General features: G+C 41.5%; 1 protein-coding gene across 2 annotated transcripts in view; it reads right to left on the minus strand.

The window, feature by feature from the left end:
• Positions 1-13435, minus strand: part of R3HCC1L (R3H domain and coiled-coil containing 1 like) — a 75322-nt gene extending 61887 nt beyond the window's left edge. The window contains exon 1 of one of the 2 annotated variants that reach the window (XM_045568691.1): positions 13354-13435. The gene's annotated coding sequence lies outside the window, so the exon portion shown is untranslated. The remainder of the gene's footprint in view (positions 1-13353) is intronic. The other variant, XM_045568690.1, reaches the window with a different exon arrangement.
• Positions 13436-25388: the final 11953 nt, after the last annotated feature.

A 25388-nucleotide genomic window follows, 5' to 3' on the forward strand; every position in this document is an offset into this window, starting at 1 on the left:
TAAAAAGTTGCCAACGACCACTTTTAAACCCATTGAACTGATAAGAACTCACTTCAGCACTCTTTTACAGGCCAATTAATCAGTCAGCCTTGCTTCTGAAAATCAGCAGCAAATCAGAGACAGATTCACTGCAATAAAACACCTGTGAGTGACAACCAATCAACAACAGTCTCACCCAAGTAACCATGCTTCTCTAGATGATATTAACTGACTTCTGCCTCAAAAATCTTCTAATCCCTGAACCTCGTGCTCCCCTAAAACACAATATAAAATTAGCAATCTGCTTTGTTCAGGAAGATTGTGCCTGATCAGATATTCTAGACAGTGATAGTCTCATCATCCTTTGATAACAAAAGAGGAAATAAACCAAAGGAAAGAAGACAGGATAACAGGATATCCAACATGAGAGAATTGAGGGAATACTGGTGAATGGGATCCCAGAATAAATGTGCACCAGAAGCAGAAGGCAACCAATCCAGATTGAAGTATGTGACAAAAAACAGGCATGTCAAAAACTGTTATCCACATGCTCTATGCCACAGTATCATCTTTTTAATCCAACACAACTATTAGAGAATGTGTTCCACCTAGGCAAGAGGTAAATGAAGAATGAGGAAGAGATGAATTCTAACAATACTGGAAATCAAACCCAGGAGAGAAAAGTCTAAAGATAACAACAAGGGGAAAGCATCTCAGGAAAAGAACTATGTAGCAGGCCTAGCAAGTAGGCTTACTGTTTAAGTAGGACGCTGGAAAGCTCTAGAAGAGGGGAGGGGAGGAGAGGGGAGGGGAAGGGAAGGGAAAGAGAAGGAAGGAAGGAAGGAAGGAAGGAAGGAAGGAAGGAAGGAAGGAAGGAAGGAAGGAAGGAGGGAGGGAGGGAGGGAGGGAGGGAGGGAGGGAGGGAAGGAAGGAAGGAAGGGGGGAAGGGAAGGGAAGGGAAAGAAAAGAGAAGGAAGGAAGGAAGGAAGGGGGGAAGGGAGGGAGGGAGGAGGAAGGAGAGGGGGAGAGGGGAAAGGGGGAGAGAAAGAACAAAAAGAAAGTTGGGACTGACAGATTACTGAGATTGACCTTGTAGAAAACTGTCCTTAGAGGCTATTTAAGACACTATCAGAGAATAAAATTTGCACAGGCATAATAATGTAAACACAACATTAACTATTTGATTTAACCAAATATTATAATATAACTAAATTAGGAAGCTAGGGGAAGAGCTGCAGTAGAAATGGTTATTTGAGAACAGTAAAACTTTCTCTAACATAATAGAAACTCACTATGTAATGAATAAATTGGTGAATCAAAGACAGTATTTTTTTTAAATATGGAGATATGTAACTGCAGAAAGAAACAGCTTAAGGAGTTTAAAGTGGTTACCTTTAGGGAAGGAACTAGAGAGAGTTGGGAGGAGTGGGACAAAAACTATTCACTATATTTTGTTATAAATCCTTTTTTTACCTTTCTGACTTTTTAAATTATGTCTATTTTAAACTATTTATAAAATATTTAAAATAATTTTAAAAATTATTTTGAAGAAACAAAAGCCAAATTGCAACATGTGAACTTTTTATCTTAAATATACTGTTCATCCAAAAATGTAGATAAATAAAACATTTCCAATTGAAAGGGACAAAAAATTATAGAGAAAGTTCCCTTTTTGTTGAAAGACCTTCATATTTCTAATACTGAAAGAGCATAAACACAAAATATGGAAGATCTAAAAATAAAAAACTTTAAAAAGCAAATAATTACCAATTGAGTAGACAGAATTCAGGAACTGTAATACTAGGAAGATTGTAGGTCTGACCTTACTTACAAATTCATTAATGATCAGGAGACAGTGCAAATAACACATTTAATTAAATTTGCTCATTTATCTATTTTGGGAAGTACAATTAACAGCAGTGAGAAAGAATAGTAATACAAAGGACAGAGACGGATTAAAAACATTGGCCAAAAAAACCAACCAAATTGAAGAGTGCATGGAACACTGGGTAAAATTTTACATTTAAACAACAAAAGAGGGATATCAGAGGCTTATTTACCATCAATTTTACTGCACACTGTTGTCATATGAAGTAATTTTGGCCAACACTAATGTTAAATGGGAGAATATATATACACATGCACATAAATTCATACATATACAGACACAATTTTTTCTTTATGAGAGACTGATAATCCTAATTAAGCAGAGATTCATGAAGGGATTATACCCTAAAAACAAAGTACTGTGGATACAATTTGACAAGGCTAGATTTGTACTCGTAGTTTAATAATTACAGAAATTCTGTCAAGGATTACCAATATGAGTTAAACTGTCCTAAAGACAATTAACTGTTACCTACATTATATTCTTCACCTAGCTACACTTGGATTATCCTCACTGTTCCTGTTCCTTATTCCCAGGCACTGACCATTCAAAATAAAGTCTACATTTCCCAACTTCTCCAGCAGCAAGGTGTGACTATGTCACCAAGGTTCATCAATAGAATACAAATATGAGCAAAAGTGTTACAGGTTGAGCATCACTAATCAAGAATCTGAAATGCTTCAAAATCCAAACCTTTTTGAGCACCAACATGATGCCACAAGTGGAAAATACATCTGATCTCATGTGATGGATCAGTCAAAACACAGGCAGGCAACATATAGTTTATTTAGTGTTCCTAAGGGAAAAAAGGTCCTCTCAGCCCACTTCAGCTATGATATATCTGTGCATGCCCAGATTCCCCCTCACAAACATGCCCACAAAGGGTAATAAAATGGCAGGTATGCAGGCCAGATGTACCAACAGCGAGTTCCTTACGATGGATGCCCCAAGTGGGGCCAAGACCTACATGCATCATTGTGGAGTTTTTTGTTTGGTTTTGCTTATTCTCTGCTCTGTAAGAATATTGTTGAAAATGTCAAAAATTCTGCATGATAACTACAGTGTAATGCAAATATTCCAAAATCTGAAAAAATCTGAAACACTTCTGGTCTCAAGCATATCAGATAAAGGATACTTAACGTGTGTGTGTGTGTGTGTGTGTGTGTGTGTGTGTGTGTGTGTATCTTCCAGGAAGTATCCTTAAAGGAATGGAGATGTGTTCTTTTCTTTTTCTTTCCAATGACTGGAATGTGGATAAAACAGCTAAAGCTCTAATAAGTAGCTATCTTAGACCCTAAAGTGACTTTGGAAAAGAATAGAATCCACGCATGGTAGAGTAACAACTTGACACAAGTGGCAAACCATATCAGTTTTAAACTACTTCTTGAATTCCTGACTCAAGCGAAATAAACTTCTATCATATTTTTAAGACTGTTATTGGTTGTAACCAATCTAATCCTAATTAATATAACCTCTACACTAATACACAATCTTTGTTTTCTTTCTTTCTCTAAATAATCTCTGCTTTTTTGCTGGCTCCTTTTCTGCCTCCCACTCCCTTCCTATTAGTATTCCCTAATATCCCATCTTTTCTGCTCTACTCCCACTAAGCTCTAGGCCAAACATTCTAAAACCCACATCTCTATGTCTGATTTCCTGAGGTCCAATTTTAACTCCAACTGCCTATCATTTCACTTGTATAAGACATAATTATATAGGAACATAACTAATTTTTAAAACAAAATAGAGAAAATAGTGGTGGAAGCAATAGTAGTAGTTGTGGTGGTGGTAATAGCTAATATTTACTGATCTCTTAATATTTGCCAGGCATTGTTCTAAGTTTAAGAGCTAATCCCCACAAAAATCCTACAAAGTAAGGAGTACTGTCACCATCTCCATTTTGCTAATGAGGAAACTGAGACCCAGACAAATTAAATAACTTGCTGAAGGCAAATATCTAATGTAATAAAGAGATCGTTCAAACCTAGGCTTCCCAGAACCTACCCTCTTAACCAGCACACACTAACACCTTATTCCAAAGAGGCTATCACACATTCTTCTGGTTCCAAAATAGCAGAGAAGCTAGCTCCCCACAGAAAACCACAAACAAATACACAGTGCTGAGATTATCATCAGAAATTTCCCAGAACTCAAATATGAGGAGGAGACAGTTCCTGGGACCACAGAAACATGAAGTGGAAAACCCCGAGCCAACAGTGGGAGAATCAGACTTCCATATCTGTGACACTCCTCCCATCAATCTGCTTGGCATCAAACATGCAGAAAAGATCCCCCTGACTCATGGTTTCTACACTGGAAAAAGTGAGATCAAAGTAGACAACCAGCTCCCCCATCAACTTGGGATCCCTGGCAGGAGATCTGTCCCTGCCTCAACCCACAGGAAATGCCTGAAAAAAGAAACATTCCTGAGGACAGCCAGACACAAAGGGGAGAGGTGAGACTATCATCCCTGGCCCTGGAAACTCTGCTGTGTACCTCTGCCAAAAGAGAAGCCAAATCACAGTAGCTGTTCAGCAGCACCACACTGCTGGAGAGTCATTCCACAGGTTCCCCTAGCCAGCCTTCCCACACTACCAGGATATCCCCTTTGGGACCTTCCCCATTCTGGACAGGTGGCATTTTAATTGTTTACTAAAACCAAGGCCAACCTGGGCTCAGGGTGCTATCTAGTGCTGAAAAGGAGGCAGCAATCTGGGGAGGCAAGGAGAGGGACAGAAAATCAACAGGTAAATTACAAAGAACTTCTAAGCAAAACACATCCAATGAAAACCAAAACAAGCCAGAGAAGACTGGAATAAATAAATAATCCTCCAATGCAAAGACACAGATGTATAGCCATAAGAAACAACAACAAACAAGGAACCATGAACTCCTAATGGACCTTTAAAGCAAGGAATCAGTGACTGACCCTAATGAGATGGAGATATGTGAACTCTCTGACAAAGAATTCAAAACAGCCATTTTAAGGAAACTTAGTGATCTCCAAGATAACACAAAAAGGCAATTTGGAAATTTATCACAGGAATATAACAAAGAGATTGAAATAATAAAATAAACATCAAACAAATCTTAGAACTGAAAAATACATTTGCTGAACTGAAAAATTCATTAAAGGCTCTCAACAACAGAAAGGATCAAGCAGAAGAAAGAATCAGTAAGCTCGGGACAGGCACGGTGGCTCACACCTGTAATCTTAGCATTCTAGGAGGCCAAGATGGGAGGATAGCTTGAACTCAGGAGTTCAACACCAGCCTGACCAAGAGTGAGACCCAGTCTCTACCAAAAAGAAAAAGGAAAAAAAATACACAAAACAACAAAACCTAGCAAGCATTGTATGACTGTAGTCCCAGCTACCAGGGAGGCTGAGGCAGAAGGATCGCTTACAGCTCAGGAGTTGGAGCTTGTGGTAAGCTACAATGACATCATTGCACTCTACCCAGGGACACACAGTGAGACTCTGTCTCAACAACAACAAAAAACCAGGAAAAAAAAAAGAATCAGTAAGCTTGAAGACAGGATATTTGAAAATACAGTCAGAGGAGAAAAAAGAATGAAAAGGAATAAAGGTTGACTACAAGATATAGAAAAATACCTCAAAAGACCAAACCTAAGAATTGCTGGAGTTCAAGAGGGAGTTGGGCAAGAATAATGGGTAGAAAGTTTATTCAAAAAAATAATAACAGAAAATTTTACAAAACTTGAGAAAGAAAGAAATATGTAGGTACAGGAAGCTCAGAGAACACCAAATACATTTAACCCAAATAAGACTACCCCAAGGTATGTAATAATCAAACTTTCAAAAGTCAAGGCCAAGGACAGGATCCTAAAAGCAGCAAAAGAAAAGGAGCGAATAACATATAAAGGAGCTCCAATTTGGCTGGCAACAGACTTCTCAAAAGAAACCATACAGACCAGGAAGGAGTGAGATGACATTGTCACAAATGCTGAAAGGAAAAAAAAACAAAAAAAACCTGGCATCCAAGAATACTATATGCAGAAAATCTACCTTTCAAATATAAAGGAGAAAGTTTTTCCCAACAAAAGGTGAGAGAGTTCACTACCACCAGACCTAGAGTCCCTCAATGTGAAAGAAAAAAACACTAATGTGCAAAAAAAGTACATGGATAAACCCAGAATACTCTAATAATGTAATCGTGGTGTACAATCTGCTCATAACTTTAGTATGAAAACCAAATGACAAATCTATCAAAAACAATAGCTACAGCCACCTGTTAACAGATACGCAAAATAAAAATACGTAAATTGAAACAACATAAATTCAAAACGGGGAGATGGAGTTCAAGTATAGAGTTGTTTGTTTTTGTTTTTCATCTTTGCTTTGTGTTCTAAGATGAGTTGTTGTCTCTTTAAAATAACTTGTTATAAGATGTTTCTTATAACCCTCATGGTAACCACAATGCAAATACCTACAATAGATTCGGTAACAAGAAAAAGCAACGCATTAAAACATACTACCAGCAAAATTTAACCACAAAGGAAGACAGTAAAAAAGGAAAAAAGAAGTTACAAAACAAACAGAAAACAAGCAACAAAACGGCAATAATAGGTCCTTACTTACCAATAACACTGAAAGTAAATGGATTCAATTCCCCAATTAAAAGGCAAAGAGTGGCTAAAGAGATAAAGAAACAAAATCCAACTATTAATGTATGCTACCTACAAGAAAACCACTTCACCTATAAAAACAAATGTAGCCTCAAAGTGAAAGGGTACAAAGAGATATTCTATGCAACTGGAAACCAAAAAAGAGCAGGAATAGCTATATTTCTATCAGATAAAACATACTTTAAGTCAAAAACTGTAAAAAGAGACAAAGAAGGTCACTAATGATAAAGCAGTCAACTCAGCAAGAGCATATAACAATTATAAATATCTATAGACCCAACACCAGAGTTCCCAAGTATATAAACAAAGAAACATCACAGTTAAACTACACACTAGACCAAATAGGCCTAACTGATATTTACAGAACATTCCACCCAACTACTACAAAATACACACTTTTCATCAGCACATGGAACACTCTCCGGAGTAGACCATATCTTGAGCCACAAAACAAGTCTCAACAAATTCAAAAAAGTAGAAATCATATCAAGTATCTTTTCTAATCACCATGGAATAAAACTAGAAATCAGTAACAAGAGGAACCTTGAAAAATACAGAAACACATGGAAATTAAACACCATGCTCCTAAATAGATCAATGAAGAAATTAAGGAAATTTAACAATTTCTTGAAACACATGAAAATGGAAACACAACATACCAAAATCTATGGGATACAGAAAAAGCAGTACTAAGAGTGAAGTCTATAGCAATATCTTATATCAAAAGAGAAGGAAGACGTTATATAAACAACCTAATGATGCACCTCAAGAAACAAGGAAAAGAACAAACCAAACTCAAAATTAGAAGGAAAGAAATAAAAAAGATCAGAGTAGAAATGAAATAGAGACAAAAAAAAAAGAGAGAAGATCAATGAAACAAAAAGTTAGGTTTTTTTGAAAAGATATATAAGATCAACAAATCTTTTAGCTAGAACAAAAGAGAAGAACCAAATAAAATCCAAAATGAAAAAGGAGACATACAATTGAGACCAAAGAAATACAAAGAATCACTAGAGACTATTACAAACAACTATATACCAACAAACTGAAAAATCTAGAAGAAATAGATAAATTCCTGTATGCATAAAACCTACCAATATGAAATCATGTAGAAATAGAAAACCTCAACAAACCAATAATGAGTAACATGATTGAAGCCATAATAAAGCCTCCCATGAAAGAAAAGCCTTGGACCTGATGGCTTTACTGCTAAATTGCACCAAATGTTTAAAGAACTGATACCAATTCTACTCAAACTCTTCCAAAAAACTGAAGAGGAAGGAATACTTCCAAACTCATTCTACAAGGCCAGCATTACCCACCCTGACACCAAAACCAGACAAGGACATAACAAAAAACAAGATTAAAAAAGACGGAGAAGAAGAAGAAAAAAAAAAAAAAACCATAAAAAAATGTGGGCATTGTTGTGTGTTATGTTTAGATTGTAAGATTACGAGTGTCTTTTGTTGTCCTTTTTCTGTATTTTCCTAGTTTTCTATAGTAAACCACATATTTGATTTTGAGAAAAAATTTTCAGAAAATAATCTTACTGTTTTTTAATTTTAAACTACACTGAGGGGTTGAGTAAGCACTTAACAGGTCTGTAACATAACTTGGCTTGGTATTTGCACGGCTAATATGCAAAATAAACATAGTATTTAAGAGAAAATGTTAATGTAATAAAAATATCATAAACTTATTGATTTATTTACTGTTAAATATGTTTTTCTTCCCATTCCTAACTATAAATATCTATGAGCTCTCCTCAAATAAGAGACAAAAACTAACTAAATAAGCTCTCCATCTCTCGGTCATGCCCTCCTGGTTGCTCCCTCATTCTGTCTCCCTCCCTGTATCTACCTATCTCTCATTTCTAAGTCTGCCCTTCTCTTTACACTTCTGATCACTCCTGTAAGTCTGCCTGTGTGACTGTTCCTCTCAGTGTTTTTGACTTCTCCTCTGTCTCTGACTGACCGTCACTCTCTGCCTATTTTGTGTGTCTATATGACTGTGCACGTGTCTTTGTTCCCTCTCTCAGACTCTGCCTTTCTGTCTCTCCCCTCCAGTTATCCACTCCATTTTCAAGAAATCCTTACTGTTTACTTTTCCCTTTAATCTTTATAAGCAAATAGGGCTGCTATTATTACCCCTATTTTACAAGTAAGAAAACAGATAAAGGACTACTGGTATAAATCTGAGAGGTTAGTCTATAAATCCAAGTGCTTCTCTTCTTTCTTTAATACTCTTCTGGCATTCCATGGCAAATAACTTGAAACAGCCCAACTGCAAGCCAATTATGAATTAACACTATACACATTCAGATCTTTTCTAAGAGGTAAATCTGATATTAAAGAGTGCTATATAACTTTTGCCCATATTTTTGACTCTTATCAAGTTAATGAATTGTCAGCCACTTGCCTATGCCAGAAATACATATCATCTTGTTCACAGGTTAATCTGTGTCATATGGAAACCTCACAAATACTACACAATACAATCTACTGTTTCTATGAGTCCTTCTCTTTTTCTAATTTTTTCTCCCTAGTCCCAAACCAGCCATGTTGGGCACTTTAAAAAAGATACAAGAGGGAAAACAAATATTAATAAACCTAAAGAATGAAAAACTGTACAGAAGGCTAGCATGAGACAGTGAAAATGGACATCATAAACTGGGGGCAACTGGTCTGTGCGTTATTGACAGGAGAAAATTCTCTCCAACTGCAGGCTTACTGCTGCTGAGCAATACCCTATAACTTTTCTTCTATCTAATGTTCTGACACTGGAATTTCTCTGTAATTCAATAAGCTCTTAGCAAACTTCATCCATCCTGTTGGGCTCATTAATACAAAATTCTAAATGCTTTCCCCTCTAGCTAAGAGCACATTTTCTGGTGGGGAGCACAGTAGCAGCAGGATTCTCTTTTAAGACATGAATATCCTAGCCATTTTGTCTCACTTCTGTAAGTGGGAAGTCTGTAACAAATGTAATTCAACAACTAAAAGAAATGTCTAAATTATAGTTTAGGTTAGTGGTTGTCAAAGGTCATTCTATAGGTCACCAGTTTTACACATAGTGTGAGGGCTAATCTTATATTTATGTAAATTAACAATTAAAAATACGTACTTTTACTTCTGGCATTAGTTTCTTTACTTATGTCTAATGAGTTGCATGAGTGCCGAATAAAAAATACACCAGTCTTTTCATTCATTCTGGTGAGATATTCATAAAAAGTTAGCTCATGGAGCTAATGAGGACAAGGTCACAGATTCACACTCTATGCTGGCCAATTAGCTTTGCTATGTTTCAGGGTTCCACAGTCATAGTCAACAACCTTAACCTTGGCTGAGAAACATACTGATCATGTGAAGCATTAGGGGAATGAATACAGATATATCACCAAAATCCATGACTATCAGAAAAACATAATAAAAATGAAAAACAGTAATAATAACATCCCTATCTTTTACTAAGCCTGGCTAGTATGTGCCTAGTTCAAATGATCTCTAATCTTTTCGACCACACAGGGTTAGTATTATCATTTCTGTTTTACAAATGATGAGAAAGTGAATTCAGAATGATTATATGAACCAAAGTTGCATCCAGCAGAGCCTGGATTCAGACCTTGCTCTGTCTGACTCCAACACTTAGGTTATTTCCACTGTACAATATAGCCTCTCCAAAGCATGCCTCAATGACATGGGACAATCAACAAAATGTTCCTATTCAGAAATATTCAGCACACTCATTACTAACTGAGCATCCACTATGCATGCTTTGGCACTACAGCTGAGAATGAGTCTACCTTCAAAAAATTCCTTTTAAGTAAAAAACAATCAAGGAATGAAAGTGTTTAAAACATAAAGGAAAAAATAACACATCATAGCACACAAAGTAGATTTTAATGGAAGTGACTATTGTTACAGCTTCGTATACAAGTCCGTTAAGAAAAAATAGTTATTTTGCCAATTCATAACTAAACGTAACAATGAAACTGGCAAAACATAGCCAGGGGATAACACCACACCAAAAAGAGTAAAGGAAACATTTCATAAACATCTGAATCGGCAGACATCTGTTAATCAACATAGCATTTGAAAGAAGTAAAAATACATATTTTGATTCTTAACCCTAAGACTTTGCCTTGTCCAACAAATCATTTTTCTCTACTAAGGCTTTCCTCCTTGGTTTTTCTAAACTCTCACTCTTTACAGATACATATACAGCAATGTCATCATCTGCCTCAGTCACTGACTTTCCACCTTGAAAAACTGAAGGTCATCCAGTCTCCTGGACTCTATTCACTAGGCTGAAATTTTAAAGTCAAATAGTCTGGATTTTTTTAAAAAAAATAAAGGCAGGACAAATATTGTTCTATAAACTCTTATCGTTGCCAATATCTCAGTCATAAAGATAGATCATTGTTCTGCCACAAGCTATAATGCACAGAAAAGTGCATTCTTACTACAGGTTATAAACGAAGCACCAGCTCAGTTTCAACAAACTAGGTACCAAAGCAACATTTGGAATCTCTAGAAAAACAGAAACACAGCAAAACCCAACAAGAATCTCTTGACAGCAACATTTTAGGAACCTCTAAAAGTGAAATTTTTATATAAAATGCAATTGCTAAAAAATGCAATGAGAACTTCTAATTACAGTATTTTTTAAAGCTTGTGAATTCAAGAGAACTATCCTCATTTTATAAACAAAGGGAATCTCAGGAAAATGTCTAAAATTATCATCATAACAATATCAATAAAATAATGAGAACTTACTTGCACCTGGCACCACTAAGCCCCTTGTCGTCGCATCTCATTTAACCCTTACAGACACTTTATGAGGTAAATGCTATTACCACATAGCATTAGCATGATCTCATAGAGGTATTAGTATTAACTCATAGAGATGAGTAAACAGGCTCAGAGAAGTCAACTAATTTGGCCAAAACCAAAAACTACAGGTTGATCTCCCTTCTGTGTCACAAGTAAACGGGGAAAAAAAACCTACAGGTTTGTCCAAAATATGAAAGTCCAAAATCTGAAACGCTCCAAAAACGTTTTGACACCACAAGTGGAAAATTCCACACCTGACCTCATGTGACAGGTCATACTCAAAAAGCAATCCAAACTTTGTTTCATGCAAAAAATTATTTAAAATATTGCAGGTTATATGTATAAGATGTATACGAAAACTAAAAGAATTTTGTGTTTAGACTTGGGTCCCACCCCCAAGTTATCTCATTATGTATATGCAAATATTCCAAAATCCAAAGAAATCTGAAATAGTAATACTTCCAGTCTCAAGCACTATGGATAAGGGATACTCCACCTGTAGTAACTGACAGCACTGGGATTATAACTCAAATTTGTTCAACTTTGTACACTCAGCTAAAGCACCTTACTGCCATCCTCTCTTGTGTTTTTTGAACCCTTTTCAAGTATTTTTCAATGATTTCAGAATAAATACAGGCTAAAAATGCCTCATTACCACACTCCCATATCCCTTTAAAAACTCCTTGCAAAATTACCATTCTCCACAAGGGGAAAAAAAGACAATAAGCAATTTACCATGAAGTCTCAAAGCTTGTCAGAAAGCAGACTGGAATATTTATATTTATATTCTAAATTCTAATGTGACACAAGTCACAAGCCCTGCTGGAGACAGGTATTACGTTAGCACTATATTTGAGGAACATTTAGTGCTTTCTGTTTGTACCTGTGTGGTGTGGACCGAGGGTTACAACAGAGCAAGAGGGTTAGTTAGTTGTGTGTGTTGTGAGGACGAAGAGTCCAAATTCTGATGGGCCTTAAAATTCAGATGAAGTTTAAAATCGACTCCACAGGTGGTGAGGCCCTAATGTCACCTCTTCACAAGAAACCCAGCATAAGAACATGTGTATGGCCAATTTAGTTTCCAAAGACACTTTCCCCCTATTTATTAACTCATTTGATCTTCACAAGGACGTGAATGTGATTTTAAAATTCAAATGACCTGGGCTGGAGACAGGAGGACGATATGGTTATATCGGAAACATGCTTTACAATCCAAAGTTTTCGCACATTTATCACTTCTGCTGACCCCCACAACAACCCTGGAAGGCAGGCAGGGCAAAGATGATTCTCCCCGTTTTCCAGATAGCGAACCCGAGGCTGCGGTAAACGGACTATGTACAAAAGATCACAGGTCCAGCAGCTGGCAGACTGAGAGTCCTCCCGAGACCTCGCGTCCAAACCCTGTGCGCCTTCCCTCACACAACTGAGAGAGGCGTCTGCGCCGATAAAGAAAACTTTGACTGGGGTTTTCCGAGGGCTGGCCAAGCAAAGCAGGAAGTACATCCTCCCTTAGAGACTGCTCACTCCCATGGCCTGGGGATCAGGGCAACGGCCCGGGCTCATCCCCGAGGCTCGCGGCCCGGAAATCGCCAGCAGCCCCGGGGTGGTCTCGGGGACCGGCCGCCCGACGCCCCCGTAGTCCTGACGAGGTCGTCACGGCCCCCGCTCGGTACCTGCTGAAACCCAGGAAGAGAAGTTCCCTCCGCAGGGGGCATTTGGGAGAGGGCCCAAGGCGGGCACGTTAATACCACTGCGAGGGGGGAAAAGGGTCCCCGGAGGATCACTCTCAAGCCCGAGCCCGCAGGGGTCGAAAGGCGGGAGCTCCCCAGTAACCTCCGCCCCAGGCGGGGGCCGGCCCCGCGCGTCACGTGAGGGGGACAAAAAAACGCCAGTAACAAACGAAAAAGGAAACGAAGTCTCGTCCCCGACTGTGAGGGAAGAAGAAGGAGCAACAGGTCCCTGCCTGGGGTGCGGAGGGAGAGAGGGGAACGTGGGGCTGCTCTTTACCCGGACGCCGTAGCTCTCCGCTTCCGCCGCCGCCGTGAAGCTCTTACTCTTCCGCTCGCGCCGCCGAGGCGCAAGCCAGGCCTCGGCTCCGCCCCCAGCGCGGGGCCTTCTGGGGCTCGTAGTCTCCGCGCGAGCGTCCGGGTCACGTGGGAGGGCTGGCAAAATGGCGAGGGCGGGAACGTGTGCATCCTCCTATCACTTCAACCCTTCCTCATTCCCCTCGGCTACAAACGTGCTCAAATCTCCTCATTTCCCACTCCATCGTGCCATCTCTTTTCCTCTGTTCACAGTCAAGTTCTCGAAAAAGGTAATCTACACTCAGTGGCTCCTCTTCCTCACCTGTGTTCACTCCGCACTGCAGCTTCTGCCCCCGCGGAAAACGTCTTGTTGCCTTCAGTGTCCTAGTTGCCAAACTCACTGGAGGTATTTTCTAACTTAAGCTTTCGTCACTTGACGCTGGTGGACATTATCACTTATTTTCTATGACACTATTCAAGTTCACCTTCACCTCTCAATCCATTCTACTCAGTTTCCTTCAAGAATTCTTTTTCTAACACACCTAAATATTTGTGTTCTCAAGATGTTCTTGGTATTGGGATGGGACAGGCGAGACTCCAGCCCCTTCTCTTTTGAGATTGTATTCCTTACTTCTCATCCATGCCCCCACAGGCATCTCAAATGTCCTACCCCTTCTTACTCACTAATATTCACTTCACCCTTCAACCTGGATTCCTCCCTCTCTCTCACTTCTTCTTCCATCTATATTCAAATGGTCACCAAATCTTGTAGAATCTGTCTCCCAACTATCTCTTCAATCTGCTCCCTCTTCACACTCACTGCCAGTGATTTAATTCCCACCCACATCATTTCTTAGCTGATTATTGCATAGGCTTCCTTACTGATCTCATTACCTCTATCAGGTCCTCCCTCCTGCACTCAGGCCTATATTGATGCAAACAGCAAATTTAATCAAGTCATTGTGGTAAAATCCTTTAAAGGTTCCATTTGACTGAGTTTGGGTAGAGGAATGGAGATGAATACCTTGGGTAGCTTTTATTAAATATGAATGCCAGCCCCACTACTCTCCCTCCCATCCCATATTGTGGTTGGGCAGTCAGAGAAGGAAGATTTATATCAAATCTTATTGTAGAGTAGGTGGGCATGGTCAATTTTTAAAAGTCCAGGTGCTTCATTCAACAAGAATGTATTTTGTTGCTTACTGAGCACCAGTGCTGGGTACTGAGAAAATGGGAATGAACAGAACAGTACCTGCCCTGATGGAGTTGACATTCTCTTGGAAGAGACAGAAATTGATCACATTGATCTCATACCAAAAAACAAAACCAGCAAAAAAACCACAGTTCCCAGCTATGATAAGAATTATGGAAGCAAAATGATTGGTCCTTTCCCCCTTTCTCTCTCCCGCCTTCCCCAGCCAAGAGTGGAAATCAGTTTATGTTCTTCAGCCTATCAAACAAAGCCTTTCAGGAGCTAATCTGCTCTCACTCCTTTCCCTATAGACCCAGATTTACCAAACTGTTGTAATGCAATTGCTCTCCCACCTTTGCATAAATTGTCTCTGTTTGGAAAACCCTGTCTCCCTTCTTTGACTGTGTAATTCTCCTCTGTTGGATTCAAAGTAAATCCATAGAACACCAGCCACATGGAAGGATTTTCTGAGGATTAGACTGAGTCGGGTGATAACCCTCAGGCAAGCAGCCATGGACTGAGTAGGGGAGCCAGGAACAGCTCTGCTACCCAGAGCAGGGTTACGTTAGCCAGTTTAAAGGTATTGGGCCTGAGCCAATATACCCATCCTTCAAAATGTAGATGAAGTGTCACCTCCTCCAGGAAGCCTTTGTTGAAACCTCCTAATCCATTAGGATGAACTAGTCTCCCTTTCTTGTACACTCATCGCACCCACGTGCCAACCTCTCTTCCAGTGACATGTTAGAGCCAGCTCATATCAGCTTTGAAGAGCCAACTGTTAGATTTTCAGGAATTTTGTAAGTCAATTTTAAACCATTGGTAGCTTGAAATCAGCTGTGATGGGAGTATTTACACACCATGGAAATCAGCAAATGACAAATTAGGGCTTTTTTTTTTTTGAGAACCAGTTTCCCAGAACATCACTGCCTTTGTTATACCACTCATGTACATTGTATTGTAATGCCTACTCCCATATTAGATGAATTCCTTGTATCAACTTCATTTAGCAAAGATTGATTGGTATTACTGTGCACCACAGGCTTAGCAAAGAACATACACTGGACAAAGAACAAGCATGGTCCCTACTGTCATGGAGCTTACAATCTATCACATAAGAAAAGAAATAAAGAACTTCAAGCCTGAGCAAGAGTGAGACCCCATCTCTACAAAAAATAGAAAAATTAGTGGGACATGGTGGTACATGCCTATAGTCCCAGCTACTTGGGAGGCTGAGGCAGGAGGACCTCAGCCCACGAGTTTGAGGTTGCAGTGAGTTAAGATGATGCCACTGCACTCTAGCCAGGGCAACAGACTGAGACCTTATCTCAAAAAAAAGAACTCTAGCTGCACAATAGAACATCCTGGCAATGAATAGTGGTAGACGTATCAATACTATACTACTTTAAACAAGGTGGTCCAGAAAGGCCTTTCCCAGTAGGTGATCTTTCCACTAAACACTGAAGGATGAAAAAGAGATGGTGAAGGGGAGAACCAGGGTAAGAGTGTTCCGGCCTTCCAGCCTTCCAGCCAAAAAGATCAGACTACACAAAGAAACAGGTAGGCTGTTTGAGGGACAGAATGGTCAGTTTTGCTGGAGTGGAGAAAATGTGGATTGAGTGGTCTAGATCTTCAGTCCCCCTGAGCTGCAGAGCAGTACTGGTGCATGGCCTATTAGCAACTGGGCTCCACAGCAGGAAGTGAGCAGTGGGCATGTAAGTGAAGCTTCATCTGTATTTATAGCCACTCCCCATCACTTGCATCACCGTACAAACTCTGCCTCCTGTCAGATCAGCAGCAGTATTAGATTCTCATAGGAGCTTGAACCCTACTGTAAACTGTGCATGCAAGAGATCTAGGTTGCACCCTCCTTATGAGAATCTAATGCCTGATGATCTGAGGTGGAGCGGAGGTGATGATGCTAACGCTGGGGAGCAGCTGCAAGTATAGATTATCATTAGCAGAGAGGTTTGACTGCACAATAAATGTAATGCACTTGAATCATCCTGAATCCATCCCCCCTTTCTGTGGAAAAACTGTCTTCCGTGAAACAGTCCCTGGTGCCAGAATGGTTGGGGACCAGTGGTCTAGATGATATAGTGAGCTGTAACAGGGAACAGCCTGAAAAGGGGTAAAATATTTTACAAGCTGTCTCTTTAAACCATACCCCCGCCCCAACTCTTTTTGGGAATTAAAACCTGCATCCCTGCCCAAGGCCAGTACTCCAAAGGGAAGAGGAGTGTTCTTTGTTTTTTTATACCACAGGAGATGACTCAACAGAATTGTCTGGGCAGAGGTCACAAGATTGTCTTTGCTGGAGTTGGGTCGATCAGAACCGTCAACTATAGTTAAACAGCACTATCCCCAAGTTGAAACCTCCCCTTTAAAAGCTCTGTATTTCTGCTTGTAGATAAGATAATGGTATTTTAAGGCACGAGTCAGCCATTCTCCTCATTTGCCAGCAAATTAATAAACTTCTCTTTCCTTCTCCTCAAACCATTTGTCCTCATTCTTCTGATGCAGCCTCTGGGACAAGCATGGAACTTTCATTAACAGAGGTATTTAGGGCCAGGTAAGGATAGCCCTGCGGCCATGGTAAGGACCCTAGATTAAACTGTAGCCAGCAAAGGGTTTAAACAAAGGGGTGATGTTATCTGAGTCACCTTTTAATACAATCACTTTTGCTTTTGTTTGGAGGAGTGGAATAGAAGTGGGAGCCCATCTGTTGGAGAAGTCTAGGTGAGAAATAATGCAACAAGGTGCTGGGACTGGGATGGAGAGAAGTGGGTGAATTTGACACATTGAGTCAATAGAACTTGCTGATGGATTAAATAAAGGGGAAGATGGGCCAGTAAAGGAAAGAGAGGACCCAAGGGAAATAATTGGTTATATCCATCTCCATATCTTCAGCCCTTAGAATTGGGCCTGGCACATAGTAGGTATTCAGCAGCTGTGTTGAATGAATTTATCTGTTCTGTGTACTAAGCTCTGTTTCCAATCAGTGTCACATTGCTTAATGAGGGGCCTCTAGTAGCCATATAGTGCTTTTGAGAAAATTAGAAAAAAGTGCCCCCTTCCTCCAGGTGGACATGGCCCATCACCAGCACACAGATTGATGAATAGAGCGTGGCCTAGATTTCAGCCCCCACTTAACTGCTTCAGCTGGTGCCCTTGTGTAGTGCACAGTCTGCACAACCGCATACAGCAGCACTGACTTAACTTATCCCTGGGAGATGGTTTTGTGGCATTAAGCCCAGTGTTCAAGGGGAGAATTTGAGGTCCACGGGAAGGAAGCTGCTTGGCTGGGGTCACCGGAGCTGCTCAGAGCTGCTGCTGTGACTGAGATTGAAACCTTTGCCCTCTGAATCCCTGCGGGCTCTTTAGCCTCGGAGCCACATTGTCTCTCCCAAATCACTCAGCCCATCGATAAAAAGCTAAATTCAAAATGGTGACTTTGCTTCCTTGAGTTTCTCATCTGTCTCAGTTACTATTGTTAGAGTATTTCACATTTACATAGTATCCAATATGTGCTCAGTGCCTTACAAAATACAATAAAGGAACATGAAACCAAAGAACCTTGATTTTTTTTTAACAGAATAAATAAGAAATGACTGGTTTAAAGGGCCCTTAGCTCTTGGCTACAATGAGCTGTGGTATATTGGTTTAAGGTGATGCTATAAGCAATAGTTAAAAAAAATTGCTTTTGTGTAAGCTGTTTTTCCTTTGCATCCCCGACAAGAAGATATTGGAGCAGCTTCAGTAATGTAAACTAGGGGAGAGGTTCAGGTGTGGGGCTCAAGGACCTAAGGAAGAGAAAGAAACACCCTGGAGGAAGAAAAGCACTGTTCCTTAATAAATAATACCATTTAACAGTTAACAAGTGTTTAATGTGTGCCTGGAGCTGTGCTAAACCCTTTACATGCCCCACCTAAATCAATACTTACACACCCCTGCCAGGTAAGATTTACAAATGCCGTCATTTTACACTGGAGGAATCTGAGGCACAGAGAGATTACATAATGTTCCCAAGGCTATGCAGCTGATGCGTGATAAGCCTGAGGTTTGAACCAAGGTAGTCTGGCTCCAGAGTCTGAGCTCTGAACTACTGTAGTATAACCAGCTCTAATACAGATGTTCCCGGTGCCCAGTCCCCTGTTTTAGCAGGGGGACCCTTTGGAGTCCTGTGATTAATACAGGATATCTGGTTCTCAGACTCTTAGGGATTCCACGCTGCCTGTCTGCTTGGTGATTAGGGCTTGGTTAGCTCCAGCCTAGCTTCAAAATGGACAGTTTGAACAAGGCATATATAAGAGAAAAGAGATGTTTAAGAGAAAACCCCAAACCTGCTGGGGGACATTTCACAGTCTCCTCTGAGTTTTAATATTCTCCCAGTGTGATACCATATAACCCATATGACATGGAAGACGGAGAACTAAATGTTATCAGAACAGAAGGACTAAATAAGCCTTCCCCTTGGAAATGGGGACCCTGCCCTCCTAACTTAAGGATTCTCTCCTTTTGTGACTTTCAACTCATTAGCACAGAAGATCCAAATTTTACTGGGTTTTTGGGCACTGAATTCTCCCTTCACGACGAGCATTGGGAAGTGCTGCTATCTAGAATTGCAGAGAAAGGAGGAAAGGTAAGATTTTTTAGGACCATAGGAGGGCAGGGCATCAGCAGGTAGCTCCCATTGAATTCCTGCAGAAAAGCAGTATGGAGAATTCTGACAAGCAGCAATGACTCCGGACCCCACAGTTAGGAACCCAGAGTACTCTTCAGCTCTAACTCAAGCGTCTTAAGAAGGGCATGGAAGCAACTTATTTTGGCTGGATCTCTGGGCTGTAATGTCACAGCAGCTGATCCTATTATTCAACCATGATCCGTACCAGCGCTCCCACCACCACCACCAATCACACAGACCCCCTCACAATTAGCTTTCTTGCACCGAGGCTGTTCTGTCCTCTTGAGCTCAAGGCTTGTACGGCTAAACTATCCAATGCCACAATGCCCGCTAGAAGGGAGGGGCTTGGCGATGTTATGCCCACATTCACCCTGACTATACCATCTGAGAACAACTTTACTCCCTAGAGCTGTTATTGATAAATAGACTAGTAATTTCTTCCATTTAGAATCTTGTGGCTCAGCTCCAACTAAGCCAGTCAGATACTTAGAGCAGGACTTTTAGGTTCCAACATGGCATCACCTATGCCCTGATTTTGACATCCTCGACACCTTCCTCAGGATGTGCAGCAAACCACGGCTCTCACCCCAGGATGCTGCCAGGGAGGCTGCCTGAGCACCCAGCAGGAGCTGGAAGGCAAAGTGGTACATGTAAAGGAACAAACTTGAGATAGGCCCTGAAAATTTCTGCTATTATAAAGCATATAACCTTAGATGATTCACTAAAACTCAGTTTCCTCATCTGTAAAATGGAGACTCACAAAGACCACCTACCTCATCAGATAATCATGAACATTAAGTTTGGTAAACTATAAAGGGCTAACAAGGAAAAAGGGGTATACACATCACACAAAGTTTTGCTCCTATGGGACATATAAGAGTAGGGGACAAATAGATTTTTTAAGTTGCAATGCTAATTCTTTTTTCCTCTTAGGAGAGTGGTAGGGGCAGAGTGTATCTTCCTCAAAGTTTCCTTCCCAGGACACAATCCCTCAATCCCAGACCCTTTCTCATAGTGCTTAAAAAGCACGATCCCAATTAACAGCGCCTAGTATCTGGCATGTACAGTTGGCCTTTTATATCCACGGGTTCCTCTTCCATGGATTCAACTGACCTTGGATAGAAGATGTAGTTAGATCTATGATAGCTGTGTCTATACTGAACATTACAGACTTTTTTCCTGTCACTATTCCCTGAACAATCACCATTTACACTGTATGAGGTATTATAAGTAACCTAGAGATGATTTAAAGTATACGGAGGATGTGCGTAGTTTATATGCAAGTGATGTGCCATTTTATAGAAGGGAGTTGAGCATCTACAGATTTGGGTGTCTGCAGGGATCCTGGAACCAATCCCCAACAGTTATGGAGGGACAACTGTAGTAGAAATTAGCTAAATATTTGTTAAACAATTATCCTTTCTATTCAACAACACCAAATAAGAATTTGACTAGACGTGTCACAAAGCATTACATTCTCAGGGACACCTTAAAATTTGTAACCCAATCCCTCATCCAGGGCCATAGGGCCCCACATCGGCTCACTTACCTCAAGAAAGCAAGAAGCACAGCTCCAGGCAGACAGAACATCCTGCTTCTTTCCAAACCTGCCATGTTCCCTTCCTTTGCACACGTTGTCTTTGTTCTCCCTCCTCCATCTCCATCAAGATCCAACTCACGTCATCTCTACAAAACTTCCCAACTTCCCTGGACTAGCAAGTCACTTCTGTCTCCTTCCCCAACCCCGCTTCCCAGTGAGCTATCATAGTGCTTGGTGACCATGTTCCCCACCAGTCTGTAATTATCCATGTGTGTCTGTACCCTGCCAGAGCTAGCAGCATCATAAACACAATGTGTGGTGCAGGGACCCCCACACTTATTTATTGGAGGAACTAGTCCTCTGTCTGTCCTTTTAGGAAGAGCAGGGAATGGGGAGCCAAAGGAAAAATCAGAGGGAACCAAGTAACCAACCACTTTACTGATAGTTCACACTCTCATTCCTCAAGAATACTTTTGCAGACAGCCCGTCCCCTCCCCCTCCCCATTCCTTTACCTCCAGAAGTAATCTTGCAAAGCATAGGATGAATTGCCCAGGAGTAGGCAGAACTTCACAAAGAGCAAGTCCCTCTTGACCTGATCCCTCTACCCACCTCCAGGCTGATTCACAATAGTTAAAACTTCTGAAACTGAATAGCCGGGTTTAAATCCTAGCTGTACTAATTACTAGCTGCGCAAATATAAGCAAGGTATTTGATCTTTCTTTGCCTCAGTTTTCTGATGCATCAGATAGTAGTAGTGACATCACAGAAAGTGGGCAAGGGTTGCAAGAACTAAGTGATACAATCTATGTAAAGTGCCCGGCTCCTGGCATCTGATAAGCACTCCATAAACAGTAGCGGGCTTGTAGACAGTCCAACCTGACAGAAGACAAACCCATTCTATTTAAGCCTTCAGAGGGCTGGATTGGTTCCAGGACATCCTGGGCAGGGAGAGGGTGTTGTGGCCACTCTGGGGTTCTGTCTGAAGGCTCAGACAACTGGTGTCATCGACCTTTGGTTCTCCTCTGGGTCCATGGCTCACCAGCCACGGCCCTAGCCTAAGTAGCTTATCTTCTCAAGGCCTTATGTCCCCAGTAGGGCTGGCAGTACTGCACTGCCTCATGAGGGGGTGCCGAAAAGATCAATTTGTGCTAGCAAAGTGCTTTGGAAATGTAACATGCTAAATATTAATGGGTCTCTCTGAGTGTCGGGAAATGTGCAATCTGAACTCTGCTCAGGGCAAGCTGGAGGTGGGGAGAGCAATTCTGGGCAGACCGATCGCCACATCCTTGGTCTAATTGGAAGGTGATGCTGATGAGGAGTGAGTGCAGCAAGCGTCCGGGGGCTGGGCAGGGCCGCGGAGTGGCAGCTCTGGAGGGAAGCATGCCTGAGGAAGCACCTCATCCACAAATAGACAGAAACCTGGGGTGCGTCTTGGGCAAACCCAGAAAAGTCCTTGGGTTTCTTTACAAAAAGCAAACGCAAGCTCACTGCCTGCTGCTCTCTCTCGCTCATTCCTCAGTTCTGAGGAGGACAGCAAACACTGTGAGGGGCTGTTGGCCTTCTGAGTGCTTGTCCTGTCTTTACCTCCCAACTCTCATGGGTAGGGTGATTAGCAGATATTTCATTAACCTTAGCCAGAACTCTCAATCCAAAATCTTTAGCATGGCCAGACATCAGGGACTCCCTACACATGCCATCGCTGAGCAGCTCTGGAGAAAGGCATGCCTTCAGATATCGATCAGCTGTCACCTCTTCCAGGAAGACTTCTTTGACCCAACTGGTTTGAGCAAGGAACTCCTCTTCGGGGCATCTTGAATGCTCTGCACTCGTCCTGTAAGAGCACGTAACAGACACTCTCAGTGCTCCGCCCACATTCTCTTGGCATCATCGTTTCCTACTCACCCATGACTTCCTACCGCCTGTGGCCAAGCATATGCAGGCCAGAAGGTGGGAGTTAATAGGCAAACACCCTAGATTCTCACCCTCAGATGGGACAACACTAAGACAGCTTGTACACCATCTCTGAGAGATCCGCAGTGGGGTTGAGCCCCAGTTGCCCACAGCAGTAACCTGCTCATTAACACACCCTGTACTGGTTTCCTTTTCCTCCCTGTCTCAACTTCTCGTTCCTTTACTGGTACTTCCTGGCATCACTGCCTGGGACTGCTTCTGGGGCACCTGAGCTAAGACCGAACTCACTCTGCTGTGTGGGAGTTACCTGCTGTGCCTCTTGCTCACTAGACATAAGCTGCTTACAGGAGGAGACTGTGTCTACTTCATCTTTTTATCCTCAGTGTTTTGCATGATGCCTAGAATATAAGTACTCAGTAAATATGTGTCGAATAAATGAGTCAGGATGAGAGTCAAAGGATGATTTAATATTATCTGGCACTGAGCTCTTAAATATTCCTGCCCTATTCTCAATATCAGCCCAGGAATAAGGGATTCTATCCCAGGGCTTAGAAGGAAAACAAATGCCTATAATAACTGCACTTTCCAGATGTGGTCAAAACTAGCTTGCACACTCTGGCAGTTAGCCTGCATCCCAGGCTGGCTGCTCCGGAGAGAGCCCTATGTGTCTCCTGCAGCTTTGGCCTCAGGGAATTCATCACCCCGGGTAGGACAGTAGCTTCTGCCGTGTATAGCAGAAAATGCTCCTTTCTCTTCCTGCCAGCTCCTCGGGCCTCTCTCTTTTCTGTTCTTCACATTAAAGAAATAACCCAGCTGGCTATTTTTCATGCATTTTCTGCATTGCTGCCTTTCTTCCTGACTTTTTACTTTCTCCGTGCTCAAAGAAAGGAAGATCTATAAGAAAAGTGTCCAAAAAGCTGAAGCTGAGGGTGAGCCAGTGTTCCAGGAAAAGGTAAAAGCAACAAAAGAGACTCAATCACTATGTTTGGAGGAGAACATCAAAAAAAGGCTAAACCCACTGTTCCACTTTTTGTGGGAAAGTAGAATGCGCATGTGACTGAGGAAGAGGTCAAACTATTCTGGGTCTGGCTTTTTCTCACCTTCCTTACTCTTCACAAAGGTATTCAAACTAGAAATTGTATGGTGATCAATATGAGAGTGCGTAGAATTCCAGCAGAGGGAAAGCACCTGAGCAATTTACAGCGAGGTCACATCATACAAATTCTACTATCAAACAGAGAGAAAGGGAGAGAGAGAACAAGCGAGCGATTACAATTTAAATAGTCTAGTACATTCTTCCTGCCTTTCCACCCATGAAGGTATGCCCCGGTATGAACATGACATAGCAGATAATAAAATAATTGCTAATAGTGATTGAAATACTATGCACTAGGTGCTATTCTAAGGACCTTAGATACATTAATGAATTTGGTCCTCAATACAATCTTATGAGGCAGGTGCTATAATTATCCCACTTTACAGATGAGGAAACTGACGTATAGAGAGGTTAAGTAACTTACCTGTAATCATATGGCAAATAAGTAAGGGTTAGAGCCAGGATTCAAAATTAGCCAGGCTGGCTCTGGCACCCATGCTCAAAACCACTTGGCTACACTGGGGCATATAAAACTGCTGTTGTCTCAGTCAGCCTCTGTTCTCAAACACCTTCTGTAGGAAAAGCACCTAACCAGGATAAGAGTGATTCAGGTGTTCAGAGATCCATATTTTTCATACTACAGAGCTGCTAATGCAAATAATTCCTTGGGTACACAACTACAGAATCAGTAATCTGTTGTGACGATAGCGATGTTCGAGGAAAATTCCAGCGATATGTCAATGTTACCTTACCATGCTGACTTGAGAATGAAACCTCATTCTAGAAGAGAATTCTCTGTGCATGCAGTTTGTCTAGGTTCCTAGGTGGAAAATCTCCCAGAGAGCTGAAAGAACTTGCAGATCTTAGAGTCACAGTCAAAATCTTGGAGAAATTATAAAGAGGAGGAGCACGTGGATATCCATAAGCCATGTCTGCTGTGGGTAGAGGAGTAGAGAATGGCAACAAGAATGCCATTCCCACTACCTAAGCACTCTTTCAACCCCCCACTGCATGCTCCTCTGTTGCAATATGATTGAATATTGGCCCTCTGGTGGCCCAGGTCCAGTTGTTGGCATGAGATTCAATAAAGTGTCTCCCAGTCTTCCAAACAGGTACACATCATTGTATTCTACAAAATCAGTGTGGAGCCTCCACCCATGGGTGCCATGGCTTTCAGATCTGCTCAGAGACCTGGGGCAGCCGGCATTGATTCTGTTTGTTTCCTTGGAAGGAACAGTATTGATCTACTGCACTGTGAAACCTGCTCCTGGGTCGCCTAGTTCCAACAAGCAATTCCCTTGTCTTCGGCAGCCATTTCAAAGTTCCCCAGGCACTCTGCTTCTGTTTGGCTCAGCCTCCAGCTAACAGACGTCTTGTGCTGGGGACCAGCGACCAGCCCGCCATTTGTTCTGTGTCACCATCATTTCTCACCTTCAAACAAAGCTGCCCTGGACAGCCACCTCCTCAGCGCTGGGCACTCAGAGAGGGCTGGCTCCTCACCTCAGCCTGGTGTGGACAACAGATGAACAGACCAATCAGCAAGTCCAGGATGGGCAATGCTGGCACAGAAAAGTGCAACCGAGGCTGGGAGATGGTG

The sequence above is a fragment of the Lemur catta genome, chromosome 14 (assembly GCF_020740605.2).
Source record: "Lemur catta isolate mLemCat1 chromosome 14, mLemCat1.pri, whole genome shotgun sequence".
NCBI lineage: Eukaryota > Metazoa > Chordata > Mammalia > Primates > Lemuridae > Lemur > Lemur catta.